Source organism: Pinus tabuliformis, chromosome 3_2 (assembly GCF_031772625.1).
Source record: "Pinus tabuliformis cultivar Carrire ecotype Pingquan chromosome 3_2, CPIR1, whole genome shotgun sequence".
NCBI lineage: Eukaryota > Viridiplantae > Streptophyta > Pinopsida > Pinales > Pinaceae > Pinus > Pinus tabuliformis.
Genome location: NC_142302.1, coordinates 581,308,111 through 581,326,875, shown reverse-complemented (window position 1 = coordinate 581,326,875; position 18,765 = coordinate 581,308,111). Strand labels below are relative to the sequence as shown.

Below are 18,765 nucleotides of genomic sequence, written 5' to 3'. Positions count from 1 at the left end.
TGAGGTTTGATCAAATTATGTCAAAGCAAGGAGTTATCTAGTTGTTAAATCACATTTAAATTATGGGTGTAGAAAAAAACCATAGATTCATCCATGGAAAAAGAGATAAAGGAATGTTGGAGATAATATATTACCAACATTATATTGTAGATCTTGATGTAAAGGGGAACTGCAATTGAGGCACTAGATTGAGCTAGAATATGCAAATTTGTGAAAGGATCTAGCATGTTCCAAGCAAAAGAAGCTAGGGCCTACCCATGTTTTTAAATCATTGAGGGAAGAGTAAGTGTATTAAAACACCTCACATATGCACCCATGTTGATTTTGTGTTGGATTTTGAAGTCTGTGTTTGAGATCACTCTCATCCATGTTGTTATGATTGTTTACCTATTGCAATAAGGACACATTTGTGATGGTAACAGATAACTAGTATTCATATCACAATGTGATTCAGATTTGTAGCCTTGACATGGCTGATCAACATGGAGGAAGTGAGAAGGCTTCCCAGAATAGAAAACAACTCATACAAGAGTTCTAGAATTTACCACAACTGAGGGCTTTACTGAGATTCCTCCACATGTTAGAAAAATTTGTTTCCTGGCAACAATTGGAGCCCCTTGATTAGGGTAAGGTATGATACTATACCAAGGAACAATACAAAAAGGTCAGGTTCTATTTCCAAGTGAAAGGTTTGTGATTGGAAAATTACCCTCAACAATTTTGTTCTTTCCAAATGATGAAGGAAAAGAATAGACATAAAGCCCACCTTCTTCATGTGGATGCCATGATGGGTTCAAACTTCACATACAATTTCAAAATAGTTCATCACAAAGAAATGCAATCCAAATACAAGAAAATAAACTACAGTGACGCTATATCCAAGCATAACACTAGGAAACCTCCCATTTCCCCATTAAATTATCCATTTGTTCATTAGATAATTTAGAATTGAGACATAGCACCACCAAATTAACCACATCCACCAATTGTAATAAACATAATGAATTCTCCCTGCCTACACTAACAACATTGGAAGGGAAGAGTATTCTTGAGGGACTATTGAGCAAGAAAAAGGAAAGATCTTCCTTGTGTTATGTAGGCCAGAGGATGAGAATGCCATCATTGCTTGATGGCTTGATGAGTTACCTCAATAGCCATGTCAAGAGGAGATTTGTTAAGTTTGAGAGCAATTGGGTTGGGTTAAGTAAGCTATGAGTCTATAGCTTGATTCATTTTCCCTAGTGGTCTCATAGACCAACTTGGAGATGGAAATTGCACTAGATGCCTACAATTGGGTAGAAAATTGTTTGTATGCAGCAAGTTCTTAAACATCCTTTGATTACAAGACAAGTATCATATTTCTGCTTGTAAATAGGCAATTTAATTCTATTTTTGTTTGAGTGAAATGGGTGTGGATTTCCATTAAAGTTTATGCTTGATCATTATGTTGCATTTATTTAATTGAAAACATGTATACATTCAGTGTTGGTCTTTTCATGCCCTAAAATTGCTAATTTTACATTCACACTCTATAGTTGGGCAATCCATGGAAGGTGATGTGACAAAACAAGTTCCCAACTCTCTCAAGAAACTCTCACTCCCAAGAAACTAGTTCCCAAGCATAGTACTGTGTGTACCTGTGAGGTAAGATGAATAATAAGAACCTTAACAAGAAAATTTTAAACAAGGAGAGACTTTTGCTCAGAATTTTTTCCAACACTCAATAAAATATTTCTTGCTAAGAAATCATTTTCAGGCATCTGGAAATCTGATATAATTTCTCAAGATTGTACACAGCTACATATCTTTGAATTATCTATATTTATTACATCATCGACTCTATAGTGAATGGCTAGGTAATCAAAGTTTCAGTGTCTGAATATTGAAACAAGGATTTATTTAATATTTCAAACCACAAGTTTTTGGAAATCTATGTCACCTGAACATTCCATCCACAAATAAGAGATGTGCCACACAAAATACTGGCTACAACAATCCTTTCCTTGTCTGACCCATTGATTGTTATTTGATAAAATTTCTCAAGCTTTGTAAACTTCCATCAAAGCAGTGAAGAGTTCAATGACATTCTCTTTGACAAAACTAGAGAGTCCAAGAAAAAACCTTAACATAAAAACAAGGCCCCAAGTCATCTATGATATTTAAAAATACTAAATTGTTGTATTACAACTTGGATTTTAGATTGAAGTTCTCGAGCTAATCCATAGACTGATTATCTCAGAAGGACTATCAAAAAACAAATGGGGTTCTGGGCTTTGACGTGGCCGCAGGCAGGGAGGTAGCGACCGCATCTCCCTGCACCTGCACAGAGACAGAACTGAAATTAAATCGCAGTTATTTTGGGTAAAAGCGATAGTTGTTTCCCTGTTTTCCTCGACCGCTCGACAACCATCTCACCGTCCTCGGTCAACTAACTCCTTTCCTGGCGGTTTCGAAGGTTATTTTCGTTTATGGAAGCAATGGATTATGAGGAAGAGGCGATCAATTATTCCCAGGATCCTTATGAAGGTCAATCCATTTTTTGTGGTCACAACACTAACCTTAGCATAAACGGATCTACACCTTCTCACCCGGCTCTCTCGTCGACTGTTGCACTCCCTGGATCTTCTACAACGCCGTTGCGTATTGGATAACTCTCCTTGGAGACCCCGGGTTTACATATTCCCCCGCTTTCCCTTGGTACACTCAATCTTCTCTCTACTATTACGCCACCTTCCCCTAATTTCGATCCGCTCCCCTCCTTTAACCCAGTGCCCCCCAGAGATCGCCCCATCCGGTTTTGGAAAACCCTAATTCCCTCCCTTCGGGATGCTTCGACTCCCCGGTCATAAACCCTAAATTGGCGACTCCCCTAAAGGATATAGGATCAGATCCATTGACGGAGCACCCATCGGCATCGAGAACAGGAAAGCGAAAGGTTAAGTGTGTGAAGAAGTCCACAAAGGATCTTACCATCACCTTTGGTGAAGATATCCCAATGGGCAAGGTCGTGGATAAGGCCAACAGAGTAATTGTCAGACATGTGCGAGGGAGGGCTTACTCAGCAACCAGGCTCTCAAATTGGGTACAGGAGATATGGGGTGGCATTCTTCAGGAGCTACCGAAGGTACAGAGCCTGGCTCGAGGCTGGTTTGCCCTACATTTTTTGAAATCTGAATACACCGACCTGATCCTAGCCAAATATTGGCACATAGAGATGGCACCGGTCCTCCTCAAATGCTGGTCACCACTATTCAACCCGGAGTGGGAACAAATTGGAGCGGGACCTATTTGGGTATGATTACCTAGTCTACCACTACAATTTTGGTCTGAAGCAGTGTACATTAGGATTGGCAACGCCCTTGGAACATATTTGGAATACGATAAGACTTATATTCAGACAAAAAATCAGGCGCTAGCAAGAATACTGGTTCACTTGGACACAAGGGAGGGCTTAGAAGAGAAGATCACCCTGAAATGGAGGCATTACACCAGGATTCAGATCTTGGATTATGAGGGGGTATCGTTTCATTGTAGAAGGTGTCACAAGGTTGGGCATGTATTCAAAGAATGCCCTCTGCTCACGAAAATAGCAGACTCCCTAGGCTCGCCTTCGCCTCAAAAAGGAAATGCTCCGGTGTCGGCATCCCAAGCCCCAGGTTCAGCATCGCGTATGAGTACACTGACACCAAATAATTTCAACTTGGGTGGATCATCGAAGGAGGCAGAAGAAGTAAACAGGGTACCCTCGCCCCCTTTGACTCAGGCTAGGGCCGCAGCAGCTGCGGAGGTGGCGCGGAAATTGGGTACATCTACTTCCTCCCCTCTGATTTCACCTTCATTATCACTTTCCGTTGATGCACCTTCGATTGTTTTTGCATCACTGGTTACTTGTGAAATATCCCCCCCTCCGCCCATCAATGCACCATCCTCTCCTACTATTCATTCCTCTCCACTCCCTATTGAGGTCGTGGCCTCGTCCTGCCAAATATTGTCACACTCTTACAACCTTCGGTCAAGGCCCTTATCTGGTACCGACCCACATTCTGGTTTGGGAATGGTTTACCCTGGACCCCCTGCTCTTTCATCCCGGGGGCGCAAATCTAACCTATCCAAAGCTATTCTGAAAGCTGGAGCTGAGGTAGTAACCGGCAAGCAATCCACCATGGAAGGGGTCCTTAGAGCACTGAAAACCCCAGAGGGGGTTCCACCATGAAATGCCTATCCTTTAACTGCAGAGGTCTGGCTAGTACCTCCAAGAAACTAGCCATGCGGAGGTTGATTGAGAATGAACCAATTGATATCCTTATGCTACAAGAAACTTTGGGCAATGCTGATTCCATTGAGCATACCCTCGCCACCCTGCGACCTGGATGGCATCACCATGTGCTGGATTCCATAGGTAGGGCTGGAGGTTTAGCCATCGGTTACAATCCTCGAACAATAAATGTATTAGCCACTTGGGGGGGAGTGGGTTTCATAGGCATGGATTTCTTCTCGGCCGAGCTAGGGGAGACCTTGAGGATTATCAATGTATATGGCCCCTGCTAGAGGAGAGAGGAATTCTGGCAAAATTTTCTTGGATTAAGCATGACATCTATAGATCAGATTATCATTGGGGGTGATCTTAATTTCTCTATGGGATTTGGGGAATCCTGGGGATCACATGCACAGGTTGACCCCTTGTCCGATTTCTTTAAAGACATTCTGGAGCTACATCAACTCGCTGATATCCCCATGAATAAGCTGATGCCTACTTGGAGGAACCGGAGGATAGGGGATGTTGCCCTGGCTAGGAGACTTGACAGATTCATGATCAAAATCCCCCTACTCCAGAGACTGACCAGATACAGACAATGGGTCGGGGCAAGGGGTAAATCCGACCATTCTCCTATCTATTTGGAAATTTTGGGACCTGAAGCCAAGCCAAGGGCTCCCTTTAAATTCAATCATGTCTGGCTTCAAGATGAGGAGTATACTAAACTGATCAAGGACTATTGGGTGTCCCACCCTATATCTAATCACAGATCGGCAGCAGAGGGTTTCTGCCATAATCTCTCTCAGCTTAAACAATTAACCATGGCTTGGGCAAAGGAGAAGAAGGCCAAGGATGATCAAAAGATTCTGGACATTGAAGCTAAGCTGGAAACACTGATGGATGATAGGAATCTTGGCTTTACCTCAGCTGAAGAAAAGAGCAAACTGATCGAGCTTGAGCAACAGAAAGACAAGATTCTTAAGGAAAGGGAGGAAGCATGGAGATTGAAGAGCAGGGCCATATGGTTGAAGGCAGGAGATGACAATACCAGATTTTTCCAGAATTATGCCAAAGGAAGGAAGGTCACTAATACGATCTGGAAACTACCCCTTCCTAATGGAGAATTGGCAGAAAATTTCCAAAAACTCTCCAGACTGGGCATATCTCATTTTCAGAGTCTGTTCAAAGTACCCCATGAAGCCAACTTAGCAGATATCATTCATGTGGCTGGACTTTTCCCCCATTTTGTAGGTGAGGAAGAAGCAAATGAATTAACCTCGCCGGTTACTCTGGAGGAACTGGAGGGGGTTCTGAAGTGGTTCAAGAAGGATAAAAGCCCGGGACCTGATGGGTGGACTATTGAATTCTATTTGGCTTTCTATGATATATTGGCCTCGGATCTTCTTCAGGTTGTGGAGGAATGCCATTCATCTGGGAGGCTATTCAATGCTATCAACTCCACCTTCATAGCCCTCATTCCTAAGACTGATTCCCCTGTCTCTTTTCATGACTTTCGTCCCATCTCCCTCTGCAATTGCCTCTATAAGATTATTTCGAAAATCATTGCCAATCGTATCAGACCTATTCTTTCTCAGCACATTCTCCCTGAAAATTTTGGTTTTCTTGAAGATCGCCAGATTCATGAAGCGATTGGCATTGCTCAAGAGGGCATTCATTCTATCCAAGCTTGCCATCTTAAAGGTATCATTCTCAAAATTGACTTAGCCAAGGCTTTTGATCGGGTGGACTGGACTTATATCAAAATGATGCTTATTCACCTGGGCTTTCCCCTTCCTTTTACAAATTGGATAATGGCCTGCATATCAACCCCCTCATACAGTCTGCTCATTAATGGATCCGCCTCCCCTTTTTTCCATGTTGAAAGGGGTCTCAGGCAGGGATGCCCTCTCTCCCCGCTCCTTTTCCTTCTTGTTATGGAAGGACTGAGCAGACTCATCTATCATGAAAAGCAGAATGGTAGATTATCAAGCTTGAAGATCACTGATCAGTGTTATTTAACACACCTCCTATTTGTAGATGATGTCATCATATTTTTGGATGGAAGTGTACGGGACATGACCACCTTTGATAAGATTCTCGCCTCATTCTACAGGGCGACTGGTATGATGGCTAACCACTCAAAATCAACTATTTCCCAGGCTTATACTTCAACTCAAGAATCCGAACTAGCCTCGCATCGTTTCCCTTATAACCCTCGACCGTTGGATCAGGGGTTCAAATATTTGGGTTATTGGATCAAGCCGACGGGACACAAGATCGCGGATTGGACCTGGCTGATCACAAAATTAGAGAAACGGATCTCGCACTGGAGCCAACGCTTTCTATCCAGAGCAGGGAGGCTAGTTCTCATTAAATCAGTATTGGAGGCCACACCTGTATTCTAGATGGCTTTAGCCTGGATACCTAGAGGTATTCTTGCTCGCCTAAAGAAATCTTGTTGTAGATACCTTTGGAATGGAAGACAGGATAAATGAGTATTTGCTTGGATCATCTGGGACAACATTACTCTGCCAAAGAAGTGGGGAGGTTCGGGCCTTAAGGATCTTACACACTTTTCACATGCTTTGGCTGCAAAAATGGGATGGACTTTGCTTACAAAGAAAAATATCTGGACATCTATCTCATACCACAAATACATATGGCCCTTACAACTCATGGATTAGATCCGATTACCTGGCTGGAATAGAACAAGCATATCATCAATATGGAAAGCTCTGTTGTACTCTCTCCCCCTCATTCGCAACCATTTAATATGGAGAATAAATGATGGATCCAAGGCACACATCGGAATGGATCCATGGACAGGAGGTGGAGGGAGGTGTTATCTCCCACAAGAGCTTATTCGGTTACTCGAACAACATAATGCTAGAGTAATAGCTCACATTGCGAATCAGGAGAACTCATCCATATTCACTCAAGCATGGAAAATAGCAGCGCAGTTAAATCTGCCTCCTGTCTCGCATCAAAACTGGGAGGATTACACGAATGCTCTGAGTGAATCTCATATTCGCATTAAAGATGGACCAAACAAACTCATGTGGGACAAGGCTGAATCTAGATATTACTCCCCCAAGGAAGGGTACCTGTGTCTGATTACTTACAAAAAACCGGAAATAATACAGAGCTGGTGGAAGATCATCTGGCAATTAAAGACCCCACCCCGGCCAAAACTCTTCTTCTGGTGCTTACTCCGGAACAAGGTTCCCACTGGGGAATCGCTCATGCGTAGGTTTGTGCATGGTCCCACCTGGTGCATACTCTGCAAACAACATTTCGAATCGACCGCTCATTTGTTTCTTACATGTGAAATAACTAAACAGATATGGAAGGAGGTGACTGAGGAGATCAGCTTCATGGGTATTTGGGAGGGTGAAAACATCTCAGTAGCATGGGAGGCTTGGTATCGAGCTCACTCTGGTACAAACCACATGTGCCTACCCCTCATCATTAGCTGGGCAATTTGGCTGGCTAGGAACAAACTGATCTTTGAAAATGGCTCGATTCGATGGCAATCTGTTACTACAAAAATTGTTGCAACATATCATGAACTGTCGGAATATACCCCTCCTCGCATTCGCAGACCAGCTGCCCCGGACCCCATAGATCACTCCATACCATGGGCCTTTTTCGATGGTGCTACGCAGCAGCATGGATGTGGGGGGGGGGGGTTCATTCTATATTTATCAGATCATCATCATTTCAAAGTTAATATGGGTTGGGCATAGGAACGAATAATTTCGTTGAGCTCATTACCATTAGACACCTTATGCATTTTGCATTAAATCATGATTGCAGAGACTTACAGATATATGGGGATTCAAATATTATCATAAACTGGATCCATCTGAAATCTAGATGTCACGCACACACACTCTTAAATATTCTGGATGAAGTTCTGCATCTCAAATCACAATTTAATAACATCATTGTTCGTCATATCTACAGGGAGCATAATCACTGTGCCGACGGATTATCTAAGGAAGCCATGCACATTCCAGGAGGGCAGTGGATAATCCATGAACAGAGGGGCATCTCATAGTACCGATACTACCACAGGCCTTACATATACCAAATCTACCCCCAGGTGGATGACCACTGATTTTGCCATGTATATATGATGATGTAGAAATCTAGTTTTTACTTATGAATATCATCCTGCAAGGTGAAATTATATATTTTGCTATTATACAAACATCCTGCGTGATGTTTATTTTTGACAGCTTGATACAGCATCATCTTGTGTGATGATTTTTTTATTATGATACAGACATGTACAGAAAGGACCATAGACTACAAGCTATGAAGGAAATCCGCATATGCTGAACAGCATTTACTACATGTAATTTTTCACCATATAACGAAAGATTACGATTTTTCCGTTGGGAAAAAAAAAACACTCAAATTTTAGATCTCCATGAATTTTATATGCCAAACATAAATAATGTTTGCACCAAAAGACTTGAAAATACCTCGATGCAGGTGTTGCAATAAGAGTGTTTTTAAGTGAAACAAAGAGTGTGGCTCCTTCCATAAATGCAGACCAAGGAGATGCTTCAACTGGTGTTGAGTGAAGCAGTACTAGTTCTCCCACATAACCAAGCCAAATATATGTTGATGAATCAACCAATCTTCTAGCAATGCAAGCTTCAACAATCAGGTGCCACATGTTTCCACCTGAAAGAAAGATAAAAGTTATCTTAACATTTTTAAAACTTGTTCTCTTTGTATATTTGCAACAAAAACATTATATATGGTGAGACATAGTGAGAAAACCACTTGGAGAGAATGAATTAAGAATACAACAAACCAAAAAAAATATCTAGATTTTCGTTCTAGCAATAGTAAAGGGAAAATATGGAGCTTACATATCAGAACACATTATTAGGAAAGACCAGGGAAGAATATCCATATGAGAACATATGAGCATACATAGGAAAAACCAGGGAAGAATATCCAAATAAGACACATGTTCTGCTTCCCCGATGGGGGTGTCCAATCATCACGACAGGTGGTTGAGCTTTGAAGTGTGGAGCAAGATGGGCCTCCACATGTAGCATGAATGTCATAAAGGTCATTGGGACCTAGGCTCCTCCCGTGAGCATTACTTAATGTGCAAAAAAGGTAGGAGGGTGGGCATTTGCAGTTGTTGGGTGATGACGAGGGAGTGTTGGGTGTAGGAGAGCAATGAGGTATTGACATCCTGATGAAGCAAAGGCTTGGGGCGATGGTGTAGGACGATTTTGGTGCAGGTGGATATGTGGGGGACTTGAACATTCAAGAACTCTGGCCATGAGATCCGGGAGAAAACTGGAATAGCTTTCATGACGAGAATTACAGTCCTAGGGTTGGAGAGTGTGGATGGTGGGCTTTTGCTTCCCCTACCTCACTCTGGGTCTACTTAATGAACAAGATTTCTCCTTTGGAGAGGCAGTGTGGTGAATAATTTGGGTCATGGCTCTTCCCTGGAGCAGCTTGTCAACTTTAGAGATGGGTAGTGCGCCCCCCAACTAACCAGAAGACAATGGGGAGGGGTACGGGAATTGCACCAGGTATACAGTGAACCCTAACGTCGGGGAGGTAAGAAATGTATTTTTTTGTTTGGTCCATATTAGGAATGTGTGGTGGGTTGCACAGGGTAGCTAGGTTCATCCCCGCGGTGGTGCAACTGGTGGAGGAGTTAGTTGTATGCCAAGACAGATAGGTCGCACTCACAGAGGGGGATTTGTTCATCATATGGAAAACCGTTCGTCACAGGATGTGCCCAGTTTGGGCTCAGAGTCCACTGGGAGCTGCCACTTTGATGTTTAGGTAGACTGTTAGGAAATTATATATTACAGAGCAATGGAACACATAAAATATTGTAGAAATATAAACACAGAAAACACATAAAACAAGAGAGACATAGATATATGTGGTTCACCCAGTTTGGGCTACGTCCATGGAGAAACAACCAGTCCTTCTTTTATTATATTATCCAGCAAACTGAAGAGATACAACCTACAACAGATCTGCTGTAACTCCCTCTTCGCTCTCAATCTCCTCTCTTTTCCTCATTCAAAATACAGATATACATATACGCAATACAATTCCCTCATTTATAGTGAGGGGTGGCCTTCTAGGGCAAAAAACCCTAAACTAAACATAACTTCTACTGTCAGATAATCCGCCTAATGAATGGCCCAGATTGACTAGAAATTACTAGACTTTTACAAGGCAGTTTTACATTTGTTTTTTAGCTTCAGGGGCGCTGCCCCTAAACCCCTGCAAGGGGGACAAGTCCCCCCCCCCCCCCCACCCCGTGTGGAGGGGTGTACAGTCTTCCTGGGGTATACATCTGGCTAAAAACTTTGAATACAAAAGATAATCAGGCTCCACACCCAACAATCTCCCACTTGGAGACTGATTATAGCAACTCCATCGCTGCTTCATTTGCTAGACAATGACTCCACTTTGGACTGGTTGTTTCTCATCTTCTTCATCATACTTGAAGACCAATTGAAACTGAGCAAATTCTCAGTTTCTCCCTGGTTACAACTTTTGTTAATATCTGCAGGATTCTGGCAAGTGTGTATCTTTTCCAACTTCAATTGTCCATCTTCCAATGCTGACTGTATGAAATGGTACTTGAGCTGTATATGTTTAGTCTTGGAATGAAATGCAGAGTTCTTGGCAAGATGTATGGCACATTGGTTGTCACTGTATAACCTTCCCAACTCCAGCTTTTTACCCAATTCATCCAGAAACCTTTGTAACCAAATCATTTCGTTACTAGCCTCTGTAATAGCAACATACTCTGCTTTTGTTGTTGAAAGTGCAAAAACACTTTGGATTTTTGAAACCCAACTAACAGTTGTTCCACCTAGAGTAAATACATATCCTATAGTGCTCCTCCTGTTATATCTGTCACCTGCCATATCTGCATCAACATATCCCTGTATAGCAATGTTTGAACCGCCAAAGCATAATGCTTGATTTATGGTACTTGTCAAATACCTAAGAATCCACTTCACCGCCATCCAATGTTCTTTTCCTGGGTTGTTCATGTACCTTCTTACAACTCCCACTGCATGTGCAATATCAAGCCTTGTGCAGACCATTGCATACATTAAGCTTCCAACTGTTGATGCATATGGAAATTTAGACATATGAGCCATTTCTTCCTAAGTCTTGGGACAGGCCTCCTTACTTAATTTGAAATGGCTAGCCAAAGGTATACTAATTGGTTTTGCATTATGCATATTAAACCTTTTCAACACATTTTCTAGGTACTCACTTTGAGACAATGTTATTTTGCCATTCTTCCTGTCTCTAGTTATTCTCATACCAAGGATTTGTTTTGCAGCACCCAAATCCTTCATTGCAAATTGGTTTGCCTATTTTCTTTTGAGCACGTTTATCTCCTGCATGTTAGAACCTACAACAAGCATGTCATCTACATAAAATAACAATATAATATAGCTGCCATCATTTTTCCTTTTGAGATATACACAAAGATCATAGTGACACCTAGTATAACCTTGTTCAGACATAAAGATGTCAAATTTTAGATACCACTGCCTTGGAGCCTGTTTTAAGCCATACAAGCTCTTCTTCAACCTGCACACTAGTTTCTACTTCCCTTTTACCTCATATCCTTGTGGCTGTTGGATATATATTTCTTCCTCCAAATCCCCATGGAGAAAGGTTGTCTTTACATCTAATTGCTCAAGATGCAAATCTTCAGTTGCTACTAGACTTAAAATAGTTATGATTGAAGTCATTTTAACAACAGGAGAAAATATTTCATCAAAGTCTATACCCTTTTTCTGTGCAAACCATTTCACCACAAGTCTAGGTTTATACCTTTTTCTACCTCCATCTTCTTCCTTCAACTTGTAAACCCATTTATTCTTCAATGTTGTTGTCCCTGCAGGCAATCTGACTAAGTCACAAGTCTGGTTATGTGCTAAGGGGTCCATGTCTTCTTTCATGGCTTGCTCCCACTTCTTCTTGGTTTCTACCTACACTACTTCTTCATAACATTCTGGTTCACCAAAATCAGTCAACAATACATAATATAATGAAGGAGAGTATCGTTCAGGGGGTCTACTTATCCTAGTAGATCTTTTAACACCACTTTCAGGTGTTTTAAGTGATTTTTGCTATTGTGGTTGTTGTTCTGGCTATTGATCATTATGATTTTCAGGCACCATCACTTTTTCTGTGATCTCGTCAAGCACTATCTATTCTCTATTTTCCTTTTCCTATTTCTTTCCTGCAGTTGATCCTTATACAAAACCTTTTCATTGAATATGACATCTATGCTCCTAACGATTTTGTGTTTTGCATAAACATAAAAGCGATAACCAAAATCATTAACACCATATCCAATAAAGGTACATTTATTTTATTTTGCCTTAGGCTTTGTTCTATTTTCTTTATTAATGTGGACAAAGGCTTCACAACCAAAAGTATTCAAAAAAGAGCAGTTTACCTTTTTACCTGTCCATGCATCCTCTGGAATACCACCATTCAAGGAACTTGAAGGCCCTCTGTTTATTAGATAGACAGTAGTATCTACAGCATCTTCCCAAAATTGTAAAGGCAATCCTGCATGCAATCTCATGCACCTTGCATGCTCCATGATTGTCCTGTTCATCTTTTCTGACACCCCATTTTCTTGTGGTGTTCCTGGAACTGTCTTCTCTCTACAAATTCCATTCTCTAAACAGTACCTATCAAACTCTTTGCTGCAATATTCACCTCCATTATCTGATCTGAGACACTTCAACCTTTTTCTTGTCTCATTTTCAACCAAAGCTTTCCATTTCTTGAAAGTATCAAATACATCAAATTTATTTTAAATACAATAAATCCATGTTTTTTTGGTTGCATCATCAATAAAAGTAACATAATAACGAGAGCCACCAAGAGATGATACCTGAGCAGGTCACCATACATCTGTATGCACAAGCTCTAATTTTTCGCTCTTATTTTCTTTCCCAACTCTAAGGAATCTGACTCTCTTCTATTTCCATAAACACAATTCTCATAGAATTTTAAATCAACATGCTTCAAACCTGGCAACAAATTTCTTGAGTGAAGAATCTGCATCCCCTTCTCACTCATGTGCCTGAGCCTATGATGCCACAATGTCGTATCTTCTCCTGTAGAGGTTAAAGCATTAACATAATTAGAAATACCATTGCATAAATACAATGTACCAATCTTTCCTCCTTTCGTTATTACCAGAGATCCTTTAGTGACCTTCCAGGTTTTATCTGTGAAAGTAGTTACGCAACCTTCACCTCCCAACTGCCCTCTTGAAATCAGATTTCTCTTTAGATCTGGAAAATGCCTTACCTCCTTCAATATCCACTGATTTCCTTTTTCTATTTTAAGAAAATTGTACCCATTCCAATGATTTTACAGGGTTTATTATCACCCCATCGAACCTATCCAAAATCTTCTTGAACATAATCATGAAAATGTTTCCTATCAGGTGTGGCATGGAATGAAGCCCCTGAATCTACCGCCCAGGAATCAATAATATTTTCTAATGAAAGAATCAGAGCATCTTGGAACACATCACCTGTTACATTCGCTTCATGCTTAGTTTCTTGTTGTGTGTCTCCTTCTTTTCCCTTCCAAGACTTGCATTCTTTCTTCAGGTGTCCTTTCTTCCCACATTTCTAGCACACTATCCATGATCTGGACTTGGATCTGGATTTTCTTGACTTACTGCGATATCCTGGGCTCTTTCCTCTTTCCATTTTTCTTCCCCTAGTCTCTGCAGTCAAAGCATTACTTGATGTCTCACTGGAGCTTTTCTGTCGCATTTCCTCGCTAAGGATTGCACCGACAACATCATCAAACTTTAAAGTACTAGATCCAAAGACAGAGTTACTAATGGCCATAACTAAACCATTCCAACTTTCTGGCAATGAGCACAAAAATAACAGAGCCCTAACTTCATCATCAAAAGTTACCCCTACAAAACTTAACTGACTAGTAACTGTATTAAAATCATTTAAATGATCAGCAACAGATCCACCTTCTGACATCTTCATATTAAATAAACGCTTCATAAGAAATACCTTATTTGAGGCCGAGGGTTTTTCATATAGTTTGGCTAATGCCAACATTAAACCCTTTGTTGTCGTTTCCTTTGAAATATTAAATGCTACTAATGCTGCTAGGCACAGCCATATTGTTCCAAGTGCTATTCTGTCAAGAATATCCCATTCTGTGTCTGTCATACTAGTCAGCTTCTTTGTCTTTTCGCTCAATGGTAGGTACAGATCTCTCTAATATAGATAATCTTCCATCTGCATCTTCCACAGCTGGTACTTTTGGCCGTTGAATTTTTCAACCCTAAACCTACCATATTCCATCATTGCTCCCACTCGAACCAAGAACCCTTCTCTCCTACGAGTTTATCAGCCAAATAGACCTTCGACTCTGATACCAATTGTTAGGATTATATATTACAGAGCAATGGAACACATAAAATATTGCAGAAATATAAACATAGAAAACGCATAAAACAAGAGAGACACAGATATATGTGGTTCACCCAGTTTGGGCTACGTCCATGGAGAAATAGCCAGTCCTTCTTTTATTATAATATCCAGCAAACTGAAGAGATACAACCTATAGTAGATCTATTGTAACTCCCTCTTCGCTCTCAAGCTCCTCTCTTTTCCTCACTTAGAATATACATATACATAGACGCAATACAATTCCCTCATATATAGTGAGGGGTTGCCTTCTAGGGAAAAAAAACCCTAAACTAAACATAACTTCTACTGTCAGATCATCCGCCTAATGAACAGCCTAGATTGACTAGAAATTACTATACTTTTACAAGGAAATTTTACATCTGTTTATTTTAGCTTCGGGGGCACTACGCCCGAACCCCCGCACCCCCCGTGTAGAGGGGTGTACAGTCTTCCTGGGGTATACATCCGGCTAAAACCTTTGAATACATAAGATAATCAAGCTCCACACCCAACATAGCCATGTCCCCAAGTCACTCCTCGGGCTGTGTAGAGGCCCCGACCACCCTGGACTCCATTGCGGCACAATTGAACAATCTCCATCTTACCATGGAGACTCTGAGGTAACAGTGTTACGATGAATGGTATGAACTAGTGGCCTACATCAATGACCTCCAACAGACGCAAAATGAACTCCTTGACTCCATAGATGGCCTTCGGTGATAGCTCCAATGAACAAATGACCAACTTCGTGCATTGGAGACTCAAGTGGAGCACCTTCATTTACCACATGCATGAGCGGGCATCATTCTTTGTAGCCCGCCACAGTTTCCACCCAACCCACTCCCATAATGTGTAATTCTGGAAAATTATCTTCTTGTGCTACTTTTGGTCAGAAATAATCAATGACATGGGTTGTCTTGGTTTCTTCACAGGCTCAATCTTGTCCATAGAAGAACTCTTGTTAGCTCTCAAGCCTGCTATTTTTCCTAATGTGGAAGCAATGATGTACTCATATAATCTATTGATGTATTTTTTTTTTGAAATTATGATAATATAATGTAGCTTTTTTTACTGACAAAAACCAGACACATGTTCTACTTGAATTATCATTGTTTCTCAAATAATCAAAGCTTACATTCCCACCATAAATGCTTGAAACAACATTTGTGGCTTTGGTAGCAACCTGATTGGCTGCAAAGGCTATATATTGAGGAGGTACTAATAGACCCTCAAATTGTCCCAAAATATTAAGGCTTGATATTGAGGCTTCTCTCCTTGTACCTAACCCTTTCCTCACTTTATCAAGCTTGTTCATCATTGCAAAATATCCTATTGCAATGTTCCCTTCAGATTGAAGAATTCTCTCTTCTTCCTCAATGATCTTCATAACTGCTAATGGTGTAATGGAAAGAAATATGGACAACCGTGTATCTAAGTGGGGTATAGGACCTTGAAGGGGATATCGTTCTTGTTCATGGAATATGACCAAAATTACATATGGATAGAAGGTACATTGTAAACCAAAACAATAAATAATAAAATTTGCAATTCCCTTCCAATTAAAATCGAGTAATTATTTCAGATATTCCAATAAATTGATTTAATGTTACAAAAGATAAGAGTAAATAGTTGTGGGTTATTTTCTAACCTTTGAACAAACTGAAGAGAAGCAATCCATAGACCTAAGAAAGTTTCCTACCAACTGGCACCATTTACATCCTGTAGGGAATTTATCAATTCTGTACACCAGTTGCCCAAACTATATAAGTAAAGAGATCAAATTCTTGGAAAAAACCATGACTTAAACTAAAGAATCAAAAATTTTGTGTTTCCCTAATTTTGCATAAACTTCAGAAAATAACAAGTTTTATATTATAATAATAAAATAATATAATCATCTATTTTTAAGGTCACGGCCAAGACAGACACCAAATTGGTGTATGAGACCCCTTTGTTTGTGGGACAAAGGACCCGCCTCCATGCAAAAAAATTATGAAAAACAATCTGTTATGTAAACTTCCACATACCAGCCAGTATCTCAATAGCAGATGTGGTCGGAAGTTGTTTTCCTTCCATTGCATCTTCCATAAACATATCAAAAGGAAGCCATGAGGCAATCTCCCTACTCCATGATTATGTTCAAATAATGATGTACTAGATTCTGTATCAATAAGGGCATTGTCTACTGAGGCCACAATTTCGCCTAAAAAATCATTTTTGTCGGAATGCGACCATTTTCGTTTTCAAAAAATATGACCATAGGAGTGTTTGAATCATTTGTTTATTGTGGAAATTGATTGAGCACCACCAAAAACCCTTGGGGCACCCAAAACTTGAAGCTTGATACCTCTAAACTAGATTTCCCAAAACTCTTGCCAAATCTTTTTCCAAAACCATGCCGGAATTTCCACTATTTTCCGGGAAAATATGTGGCCTCATTAGACTACTCTACAAATAAGTTCTCTAATTGTATGGTGTTGATTGGGCTGAAATTCTTGACTTAGACCTCGTTGGATACAACAAGACAATTATATAAACAATTTTGTAGTTGTCTTTGAATTTGACAGAGAAAAGTGACTTTCATATAATTTCAGACATTGAAATAACCCACTCCATTGTTCAGGCCTACATGATTTGCAAAAGGACATCAGTAGTATGTTCCACATCAAATTGCCTCAAATTTTGGTAACATTGTAAACATACATACAACCTTCAATGGTTTCCTACAAACTCAAGATCATAGCACTGAGAATGAAAGAAAACTAAATCAATCCCAATAAAAGGGTAAGTTTATCAATCTCGAAAGATTCAAACTAGATTTTTATTTCATCACTATGGCCATGAACTAGTTTGAGGAATAGTGCTTACAACAACACTTCAAGTGTAATTTTCATATAGAATAACTTAATCACCAAAGTACTAAACCTTCACAACAGCTAATTAATATTTGGGATAGTTAAACCTAACTCCTAGAGAAAATCTATAATTTATTAGAAAAAGAGAAAATGATTTAGCAGACAGATCAGGACTATTTGTTTTGAGGCTTTTAAGTCTAGGCCTCAAATAAATTAGTACTTCTAAATTTATAACAAAAAGTTAAAAAGTTTACAACAAAACTTTTCTAGTTTACAAAAACCTAGGAAAGTTACTACTTTTGGCAATTTTCCAATGAATTTCGCTGGTTTCAGCACTACTTTTACATAAATTCTACTAGTTTCCAAGAACCTATAGAAATTATGTTGATTTTGGGTAGTTTTTGAAGGATATTATGCTAGGTTTGGAAATTCTAAGAAAAGTGGTAGAATTTTACTAGTATATGGAAAAATCGATAACTTTTTACAAACATGAAGAATAAAATCTACATGAATAAGGAGAACTTAGAGTGATCAATAGTGTAGATACATAGAGAAATTACAAACAATTTTCAGAAGTCACCCACATTCTTATCACTCAAATTAAAGCACATAATGTTTTTCATGGAGAGCATTGGGTTAGAGGGACTCCAAAATAACCTAGCATAAACACTGAAAGAGCCTAATTGTTAAGCTTAGATACCAAGGATATGTGCTCAAAGTAAACAATTATGAAAATCATAACATGAGGAAAAGTGCAAGAAGAGAATTGCCACAATTGTAAATTATATATAGGAGTACAAAAGTGGTATGTGGAAAATATTTGAAGAAAAGTTAGGTGAGACATCATCTTGGACTGTCTCTTATGAAGGGTTAGGCAAGACGCAATGATATTTGAGGTAGGTTAGATGTACAAATATTGAATAAAAACATAGTACATCTTTGACTAAGCCTCCTATTTTAAGTCTTATTAAATACCCACCTATCCTCCAGATCTACTGACACCCATCTCGCATTGAGAAATGGGGCTAACAAATGTCGATGATGCAACAAAAAATAAAGTCGCCTAGAATCATACTACAAGGGATCACCAAAGTGTCACCCATAATCCCACCAAAATGGCTCGACATGCCAATGTGCTTTTTGAACATGTATG

The 18,765-nt window shown here is 39.9% G+C and overlaps 1 pseudogene; it reads right to left on the bottom strand.

The window, feature by feature from the left end:
* Positions 1-1,930: 1,930 nt before the first annotated feature.
* LOC149181887 (mediator of RNA polymerase II transcription subunit 33A-like) lies at positions 1,931-17,405 on the bottom strand (annotated as a pseudogene).
* Between the last annotated feature and the right edge of the window lie 1,360 nt (positions 17,406-18,765).